We start from the raw sequence: 11,044 nt of genomic DNA, 5'->3' as shown, positions 1-11,044 counted from the left end.
GATGAACAGTATCCACACAGACAAAACAGAGTGTCAAATTGAGCCTAAACATGCCAATATCAAAATACTAAAAGAAACAGATTAATCATCAGATAAATGAAGATCAGATTCCTCAGCCCCTTCCTCACTAGCAACTCCCAGATCCTCTTCAAGACTCTCCAGCATCAAACTGACCCTGTCCTTGCATCTCATCCAAGCTCTTTCATTTTCATAGGCTAGCTTGCGTGCCGCCTTATGGGATTGGACCATGAGCTCTGACATATTTGAAAATTCTATGAGAATTTCTTTGATAGACTCGGTTGCTTTAGAGGACTCAGACCGACTTTCATATTCACTATCCGAAGTCACAAATTTCTTGCCCTTGGTTCCTTTAACAGCTCCACCTCCTTTGATCATAGACACTTTGTTTTCTACAGCCTCATTTAGGAGATCAATTTTAAAATATTCAAAGATACATGTTAAAAACATACCATAAGGCAGATTCGCCTTTTTGGTGCTTTTAACTAACTCCCACATGTGTTTGATCATGAGGTAACCAAAAGATATAGGAGTAGATGTAACAAGAGCAAAAATGATGAGAGAGTCAGAGAATGTTACTCTATTATGGGAGCCGCTTTGAGGAGTCAGGATGTAGGTGATGATCCTATGAAGCAGAGAATTGGTGGGACCGAGGGCTTTGTGGGTAGGAGTAGTGCCATCCAAGCCAGAGAAGTTCTCACAAATGTGTTGAAGAACAATTTTATAGGTGACGCCGACTTGTGAGTCCCACTTTTCGGCCATATATACTCTCGGCCCCCTCCTCTTTGTAGCCTAGAGCCGTCCCAATGGTTCCAGTGTCAAGAGTGATGTGAACCCTCTTCACATATGAATGGATGGTGCCATCAATCAGTCGCATGTTGGCATAGAATTCACGAACTAAACCGAGGTAAACTGGTTTCTGGATGTGGAGCAGTGGAGTCCATTTGAGAAGTTCAAAAAGAGAAGAAACATTTATCTCTTTGTTGGTGAGAGAGTCCAGATTGACGAGATAGGTGGCACAGAGATGACGTTTTTCCATAACCTCCTTGTGGAATTCATATGAAGCACACGAGTTGAATCTGGCAGGATTATAGTGAGAGTGTGGTTTGTTGAATTTGTTCTTGAAATCCAAGGACTCCAGGTTTGTTGGTTCCTTGGTGTTGTGCAGTGCAAACCCTTTAGTTTTTGGAGTACTCCTTCCGGGTGTGGCTCTCTTCGGTAGAGATGGTGGTGGTGATGGAATCGGTGAGGTGTGTGATTCTTCCTCTTTCTCCACAGGAGCTTTCTCTTTCTTCTTCCTTGAAGAGGTCTTAGTGGCTATGACTTTCCTTCGCATGGTGTCGGTTTGTTTTGAGGGTGGTGAGGGAGAAGATGATGATGTAGAGTGAATATGGATGTGGGTGTGAGATTGTGGTGTGGACGGTTTTTGAGAAACTAGAATCCTTTCACTTTTCCTAGGGTCAGTTTTCTTTTTCATGGTAGTGAAAATGGAGAAGTGGAAGATGGGGGGGGGGGGTTGAATAGAAACCGAATTGAGTGAGGGAGGAGGGAGGTTAGGGAAGCATTAAATGTGGAGTGGAGAGAGAATTGGAGGGAATTTAATGACCATTAAGGAGCGGTTAATACCCAAAGAAGTTTCTCTTTTATTTGAAATAAACTGAAAAGTGGTTTTCTAGAATCAAGGGATTAGTTGAGGAGAAGGATTTGATTTGACAATAACCACTTCCAACAAGATTTGATAAGACAACAAAAAGATATTGTGATTTACATAGAGAGAAACTAACAAAACGGTCAGAGTGGGGTCAAGGGAATTTTGGTGGGGCCCATTTGAATTAATTTCGGCGCTCTCTCCCCCTTGATCACAGCCCTTCCAACACACTCTGATTTTTATCTCCTCCTTTCCTACGAGACAAAACTGAGCAGAATCAAAATTTCACAAGTTATCAATAGAACTTAAATCAATCATTCCCAAACTTTTTCTCAAAGTGCAGAATCTATCTTCACAGAGGGGTTTTGTAAAAATGTCCGCAAGTTGGTCTTCAGATTTTACGAATTGAATATCAATAGTACCCTTTTGCACATGTTCTCTAATGAAATGATATTTAATTTCAATGTGCTTGGTTCTTGAGTGTAAAACAGGATTTTTTGAGATGTTAATAGCACTCATATTATCACAAAATAAAGGTATACTATTGATCTTTAATTTGTAATCTTCCAACTGCATTTTTAACCAAATTAATTGTGAGCAACATGCAGATGCAGAAATATATTCAGCTTCAGCTATGGATAGAGCCACTGTGGCTTGCTTTTTGCTTGACCGCATGTTGAGTGAGCTTCCAAGGAAGCAACACATGCCAGATGTACTCCGTCTATCCATCCTATCTCCCGCATAATCTGCATCACAAAATCCTACTGCACAAAAGTCATCAGATTTAGGATACCACAAGCCATAATTACTAGTTCCCTTAATGTATCTAATGATACGCTTAACGGCTGAAAGATGGGATTCTTTTGGGTGAGATTGAAACCTTGAACATACACCCACACTTTGAACAATGTCCGGTCTAGAAGAAGTAAGGTACATGAGTGAACCTATCATTCCTCTATACCTTGTTTCATCTACATCTTTGCCATCATCATCCTTTTCAAGTTTTTTGTTAGGATGCATTGGTGTTCCCTCTGGTTTGGAACTTTCTAGGCCAAAGTTTTTGATAAGTTCTTTTGCATACTTTCCTTGGTGAATAAAAGTACCACTAGGAGTTTGTTTAATTTGGAGGCCAAGAAAGAAAGTAAGCTCTCCCATTAAACTCATTTCAAATTCACTAGTCATGAGTTTTCCAAACTCTTCACACAAGGATATATTGGCCGATCCAAACACAATGTCATCAACATAAACTTGAACTAGGAGTATATCATCATTAGATGCTTTAATAAATAAAGTAGTGTCAGTGGTACCCCTTTGAAATTGATTTTCCAACAAGAATGCACTAAGCCTTTCATACCAAGCTCTTGGAGCTTGTCTAAGACCATAAAGAGCCTTAGATAGTTTAAAAACATGATTTGGAAATTCTTTATCTTCAAAACTGGGGGGTTGTGCCACATACACTTCTCTATCAATAAAGCCATTAAGGAAAGCACATTTAACATTCATTTGAAACATTTTGAAACCCTTATGGGCAGCATAGGTAAGAAGCAACCTAATTGCTTCCATTCTAGCTACCGGAGCAAAAGACTCATCAAAATCTATACCCTCTTCTTGATCGTAACCTTGGGCCACTAATCTAGCCTTGTTACGAACAACTTGTCAATCCTCACCAAGTTTATTTTTAAAAACCCACTTAGTACCCGTAACTTTCTTACCATCCGGATGGGGTACTAGTGTCCAAACCTCATTCTTGTCGAATTGAGCAATCTCTTCTTGCATTGCTTTGACCCATGATGGATCTTCAAGAGCTTGTTTGACATTGTTGGGCTCCATTTGTGACAAGAGGGCAAAGTTTCTTGGTTCGGATTGCCTTTTGGTTGAGGATCTAGTTGTTACACCTTGAGAGGGATCACCAATGATAAATTCATGAGGATAACCCCTCATAGACTTCCATTCTCTTGGCTTCCGGAGTGGTGTTGAGCTTTGATGAGCTTCTTGGGGTCTCACTGGTTCAGTTTCTCATTCCTGCTCAGGAGACAAAATGGAAATACCTCCTTCAATCTGACGAGACAAAATTGGACTAGCAGATTCTTCATTTTGAGCAGATTTGGGATTTTCTTTACTTGTTCTAGCTTCTTCACAATCTGAATCATTATCTATTACAGTACTGGGATTTAAATTAGAATCACAAAAAGTAACATATATGGATTCCTCTATGGTCCTATGTTCCTTGAGATAAATCCTATAAGCCTTGCTAGTGGTGGAGTATCCAATAAACATCCCTTCATAGGATTTTGGATCAAATTTACCAAGGTTTTCTTTATTATTAAGTACAAAATATTTGCATCCAAAAACATGAAAATACTTAAGATTTTGGAGGGGTTCCTTTCCATGGCTCATAAGGTGTTTTCTTCAACCCTTTTCTAATAATTGTCCTATTCAAAATGTAACATGCTGTATTTACAGCTTCAGACCATAGAAATTTAGGAATCTCATTGTCACAAAGCATGTCCCTAGTCATCTCTTGAAGGCTTCTATTCCTTCTCTCAACCACCCCATTTTGTTGAGGGGTTTTAGGGCATGAAAAGTTATGAACAATTCCAAAATCATCACAGAATTTTTCAAAGTCTTGATTTTCAAATTCTCTTCCGTGATCACTTCTCAAATGGACAATTTTTAAATCTTTTTCATTTTGAATTTTCTTGCAAAGGGTTGAAAAAGCATGGAAAGCATCATTCTTATGAGCAATAAAAAGTACCCAACCAAATCTAGAGTAATCATCTACCACCACAAGACCATAGTGTTTACCTCCTAAACTTTGAGTTCTTGTTGGACCAAAAAGATCAATATGTAACATCTCTAATGGCCTTTTGGTTGAGATTCCATCTTTTGATTTAAAAGAGGATTTTACTTTTTTGCCCAATTGGCAAGCATCACAAGTAAGATCCTTATCAAACTTGATATTTGGAATTCCTCTAACCAATTTTTTCTTGACTAGCTTAGAAATTTGGTACATGCTAGCAATACCCAACTTTCTATGCCATAGCCATTTTTCAGATTCAAGAGAAGTAAAACATGTAACATTTTGTTCTTTCAAGTCATCAAGAGTCAATCCATACACATTATTGCACCTTTTAGCTTCAAACAAAATATCCCATATTTTCTCACAAACAACCAAACATACAAACTTTCTAAAAATAACTTCAAAACCTAAATCACACAATTGGCTTACACTAAGTAAATTATGCTTCAAACCATTTACAAGAAGAACATTATTTATACAAGATGAAAAGCTTTTACCAACTTTCCCAACAGCCACTATCTTTCCTTTAGCATCATCACCAAAAGTGACAAATCCTCCATCATATTCATCAAGCTTTATGAAGAAGGTCGTCGTTCCGGTCATATGCCTAGAGCATCCGCTGTCCATATACCACATATTCTCCTTCCATTTGGATGCTAGGCACACCTACAAAACAAGCTCAAGTTACCTTAGGTATCCAAATCTTCTTGGATCCTTTCACGTTAAACCATCTCTTATGTCCTAATCCATTATAATTAAAGACAACTTTGTAAACTTTATCACCAATCATTCTTTCACCAAAAAAGCATTGAATGGGAAAGTGTCCATTTCGGTTACATAATCTACAAAACCTTGGAGTTGCTGTTTTGTTAAAGCTTGTTGGGTTTCAAAAACTTGTATCATTATAAAACCCCAAGCCAGCTTTATCATAAAGAGGTTTTTGACTAGCCAAGATTTGATTCAGATTTTCAAAACTATGAGTGAACTTGGCTAAGTCTTCTTTAAGCCTTTTGACCTCTTTAAGCAACTCTTCATTTCTTTTAAAATAGTCCACATATGCAACAACGGAATGATCACTTTCACAGCTCCTAAGTTGGGTTTTTAACTGCTTATTTTCTTCAATAAGATCACAAGCAGTTTCAGCCTCCCTTACTTTATCTTTAAGAAAACTATTTTCTGCTTTAAGAATGGTGATTTGTTGTTCGAGTTCTTGATTTTCCAGCAAGAAGCATCTTATTTTTTCAGACAGGTGGTCTATCATAAGATGAAGATCTTCAGTGTTAGGGTTGTGAAAGATTACCTGATCTATATGATCTGCCATGAGACATGGTTGAGACTTGGTTTCGGATTCTTCATCATCATCTGAGTCATTTTCTAAGTCCTCCCATGAGGCCATTAGCCCCTTTTTCTTTCCTCTTTTTGGCTTCTCTTCCTTCTTCAACTTAGGGCAGTCAGATTTAAAATGTCCTATTTCCTTGCAGTTGTAGCATGTCACCTTGCTGAGATCTTTCTTCTATTTTCTTGAACTGCCTCCTTTGCCTTTCTCCTTGAGCTTCACCATTTTCCTGAATTTTTTGGCAAACAACACAAATTCATTTTCAGAATCACGGGATTCATCATCCATGGGGTTAGTCACAGATGTAAATGCAATTCCTTTCTTTTTTGAATCTTTTTTTAAAATAAGTGTTTTCAAAAGCAAGAAGATTTCCTCTCAAATCATCATATGTCATGGATAGGGGTGGCAAAACGGGTCGAGCCTGTCGGGCCGATCCGCTAAACCCGCTAAAAAAGACGGGTCGGACTAGGATTTGGAGCCCGCCAAATTAAAAAAACCCGCCAAACCCGCACCGCCAAATTGGCGGGGCGGGGCGGGCCGGTCCGCCGGGCCGAAGATTTTTATTTTTCTTTTTTTTATTAAATAAAAGAGTGATTACTATTATAAAATTAATAATTATAGAATTTTTTAACACCTTTTTTTTCATTTTTTGTTTTTATTCTTCTTTTAGTTATTAACTTTATTGATTTTATTTTACAATTTCGTATATATGCTCAAATTATATGACTTATTTTTTAAAATAAAGATGATTCTATTGACAAATAATATTTTGAACAATTTTATTGAAGTTAAAAATTAAAAAAAAATAGTAAAAAAATTATATTATAATTTGACTATTTTTTATTTGTATTTGATTTTTTAATTATTATTTTTTTGTTAATTTTAATGAATTTTATTTTTCAAAAAAAAAAAGAAAAAAGAATCAAGCGGGCTAGCCCGCCAACCCGCCATAAAGCGGGGCGGGCTAGCATTTTGAACCCATTTTAGTTGGCGGGGCGGGCCGGTCCGCCCCGTTTATGGGGCGGACCTAGGCGGGGCGGGGCGGGTTGGGGCGGGCCGGCCCGCTTTGCCACCCCTAGTCATGGAATCAAGACCACTACTCTCAGAAATTATTAATGCTTTTGTTTCCCACTCTTTTGTGAGACATCTTAACACTCTTCTCACTAGCACAGATTCAGGATACTTGATTCCCATAGCATCCAAGCCGACAATGATGGTGTTGAAGCGCTCAAACAGTTCATCAATGGATTCTCCTTCCTTCATTGCAAACATTTCATACTCTCTGTTTAACATGTCTATCCTGGTCTTCTTTACAATGGTGGTTCCTTCATGAGTCACTAGAAGTTTGTCCCAGATTTCCTTTGCCGTTCTGCATCGTGATACCCGTTGGTATTCCTCGAAGCTAATAGCATGGGTGAGTAAGTTGATGGCCTTGGCGTTGAGCTCCACCTTCTTTCTGTCTTCTTCGGTCCAGCTTGCTTCTGGTTTAGGAGTGACAACTCCTTCGGCACTTGTGACAGTTGGATATTGAGGACCTTCCAGGATAATCTTCCAAAGTCGGTAGTCCACTGCTTGCACAAATATTTCATTCTTTCCTTCCAATAGGTGTAATTTTTTCCATTGAAAAGAGAAGGTCTGTTGCTTGATTGTCCTTCAGTCAAGTTGTAGGACACCAGATTTGAGCCCCTGTTTTCTACCATCTGGATCTTTTCTCCAAGCTGCAAAGCTTGATCTCTTTGAGACCAAGCTCTGATACTAATTGATGGTTATCAGTGGCTAAGAGAAGGGGGGGTTGAATCTTAGCCCCCTTTTCACTTGACAATACTTGCTGGCCTTTGAAACCACTTCTGGAAACTTTTGTCTTTTTATCTCGTAAACAGCCACGAGACTTTTTCTTTTGTCTCGTACCCAGCCATAAGACTTTTCTTTTTGTCTCGTCAGTCGACACGAGATATTTTTTATTTTACCTTCTGTGTAGCAGAAATAGAAATGGAGTAGAAGAGAGAGAAGATTACACCCAGATATATCCTGGTTCAGCTGCTAAGTGCAGTGCAGCCTACATCCAGTCTCCATCACAACAATGATGAAATTTTACTATAATCCTTCTTGATTACAAACACCAATTCTCCCTAGGAACTACCCTTCCTATCTAGGACAAGTCCAGAATCTAAACCCAAACTGAACTTGACTTGGTCACTGTCAAGCTTTCACTGTAAAGTGCTAACCCAACTTACAAGGGGATTCCCACAGAATCATGAAACACAACACAAATGTACAAAGGACCTCTAAGGACATCTATGGCTTTTTCCTTTAATTTTGCACTCTCTGTCATTTTCCGCTCTATGGCTTTTTCATACAAACCTCACTATTTGCCTTTTTCCATGAGACTCAAGACATGACAAAATTAAACAGAAAAATACAAAATGAAAATATTGAAGGAGAAGAAATTCTGTTAGCTTGGGAAGCTATAGGAACTCTGTGCTCACTCTTTTCTTTTCATTGAATCAAACCCTGACTGTTCACCCTTACTTATAGGGAGAAGCCTCCAAGGTTGAAACCAAACAAACCAAGCCATTCTTCTTCTTCTTCAAACAGAACCAGTTCGGCCACAGAGAGAGAGAAGAGATAACCCATGCAAAACCCAACATGCAATTATCTCTAGTCCTTCCTTGGTCACCAATCTTCATCAATCCGAACCCTTCATCCTTGCCTTGCTCTCCAAGATGAACTTCTGGCCCTTGATACTCCATGATGATGATAGTTTCATCTGCTCCAATCTCTACCTCCTCCATCACGTAGCCACTGTAGCTACCTCCTGTGATGGTAGAGCAGAATCAGAGATAAGCCATCCTTCCAAGATTCTTCTTCTCTGTTGGCCGAGATCTTTTCTTTCATTTTTGGTATGGAGAAGTCAAGATCTCTTCACAAAATCTTACCACAAGTGAATGAGAATCTTAGCCACAGCATACTTTTTATTTTCTTTTTCTTGCCATCATTGTGATGGTCTTGTTACTTGCATCTTCATCTCTTCGGTGTCTAGCCATAGCCTCCATGCTTTCTCTGTAATGATATGACCAAAGGTAGAAGAGAGAGTAGAGAGAAAGAAAGAAAAATATTCATTGGATTTGAGCAACAATTAATGTAACAAAGAGAGAGAACAAAAGTAAACTCAAGTTTCCCACTTCCCTTTGCTGAGTAGCGTGTAGCATTGATGATTACCATCACATCAAAGACCAACTCTCTCTCATGTTTCCAATGCATGTATTAACTTCACTTTAATGAAATTTGAATTCCACCACATGCTAGAAATGGATTCCGTTGGAAGCAAAAAGCAATACATTTGCTTTCTCTCATAATTGGATTCGGACCAAACAAGCAAAATTATTTGGGCTTGTATTAATGATAATTAAAACTGGTCCAACTAACAATTTGCTTCAGCCAAGTCACTTGATCATTTTAACCAAGGCTGAGTATTTACAAGCATATTGGGCTTATAATGATAATGATTGAATTTTGGCCCAATGAGCAAATTATTGTTTCAGCCTTAAGAACCAAACAAGTTTTGCATCAAAGCTGAAATATTTTTAATGGGCTTGCTGTATGTATCTTTTCTTTTCAGCCCAAATGTAAAATCCTGCATAGCAAAATTATTTAAATCAATATTTGTAAATTAATATCAACTAATAATTTTACAATTAATCATATTAATAATGTTTGATCATCACTAATTTAAGTTAGAGTTTTCCAAACTCATCAACATGTTTAATAATTATTGAAAGAAATGAATTACGTTATTAATATTAACTCTTAAATTAACTTGAATTTTGAGAACTAAACTAATTAAATATATTATTTTTTTGTAAATTATAAAAATTACAAAAGAGATCTTATTTTATAATTTTCTAATTTTTTTTAAAACCACACATATGTTAATTGGATCTAACAATACAAGAAAAAGTAAAAAAGAACAAATAGAAAGAAAAATAAAAAAGCTTAATCACAAATTTAAAATAAATAAAGTAGATAAATTGTTAATTGAGTTAGAGTGAATTTCATAATTATTTATGGAGTTGATATAAAAATTGCGTGATTTTATAGTTATGAAGTTCAAGTGATTTTATTATGATTAATTAGTTTGATTGTCAAAATTCAAGTTAAATTATGAGTTAATATTAATTATCTTGATGACATAATTTATTTCATCCAATCATTGTTATATTTATCATAGAGGATAACCCTTTATTTCAGAAAAATTTAAATAGAATTTACCATACGGTTTAGCAATTTAAATACTCTTTAGTAAAGTATTATATCAAACTTAAAATTATTTATATTTTTTATCTGTATATAAATAATTTGAGCACATTTTAAATAGTTTACCAATGTAAAATTTGTTTGATTTAGTAGGTAGTTCATTTATATTCATATTTTAATAAAAAATAAAATGATATATTTGTCGATATATATTTCTCTATTGGTGAACTAAGATTATGCCTAATTTCTTATAAATTGTATCTTATTTTTCATCTAAAATTTTGTATTATTTTTATTTAAAAATTAAATTAGTACACATAAAGTTTAAGAATAAGGAAGATAAGAACTAAATAAAGATTAAAAGTTGACAGAATTATATTGTTGTCAGATTTTGTTTTATTAATCTTTTTGATAGAGTAATTAAATTTTGATGGTTATCAGTGGCTAAGAGAAGGGGGGGGATGAATTTTAGCTGTTTTTTGCTGAGTAAAATTTGCTGCCCTTTTAAAACGCTTAAGGAGATATTTCTGTTTTTTGTCTCGTCACTAGTCAAGAGATTTTTTCTTTTTGTCTTGTAACAATGAAGAGATATTTTTCAATTTTGTATCCTTCGAACAGAATCAGAATTTGAGTAGAGTAGAGAGAGAAAATCACATCCAGAAGTATCCTGGTTCAGCTGCTAAGTGCAGTGCAGCTTACATCTAGTCTCCATCACAACAATGATAGAATTTCAATATAATCTTCATGATTACATACACCAATTCTCCATAGGAACTACCCTTCCTATCTGGGACAAGTTCAGTATCTATCCCCAATCCTGAACTTGACTTGGTCACTTACCAAGCTTTCAACTGCTAAGTGCTAACCCAACTTGTAAGGGGATTTCCACAGAATCATGAAACACAACACAGATGTACAAAGGACCTCTAGGACATCTATGGCTTTTTCTTTTAATTTTGTATACTCTGCCTTTTTCCGCTCTATGGCT

This window comes from Arachis ipaensis, chromosome B9, assembly GCF_059453495.1.
Source record: "Arachis ipaensis isolate K30076 ecotype BB chromosome B9, ASM5945349v1, whole genome shotgun sequence".
Taxonomy (NCBI): Eukaryota; Viridiplantae; Streptophyta; class Magnoliopsida; order Fabales; family Fabaceae; genus Arachis; species Arachis ipaensis.
The sequence above is the reverse complement of the archived record's forward strand: the minus strand, read 5'-3'. Positions refer to the sequence as shown.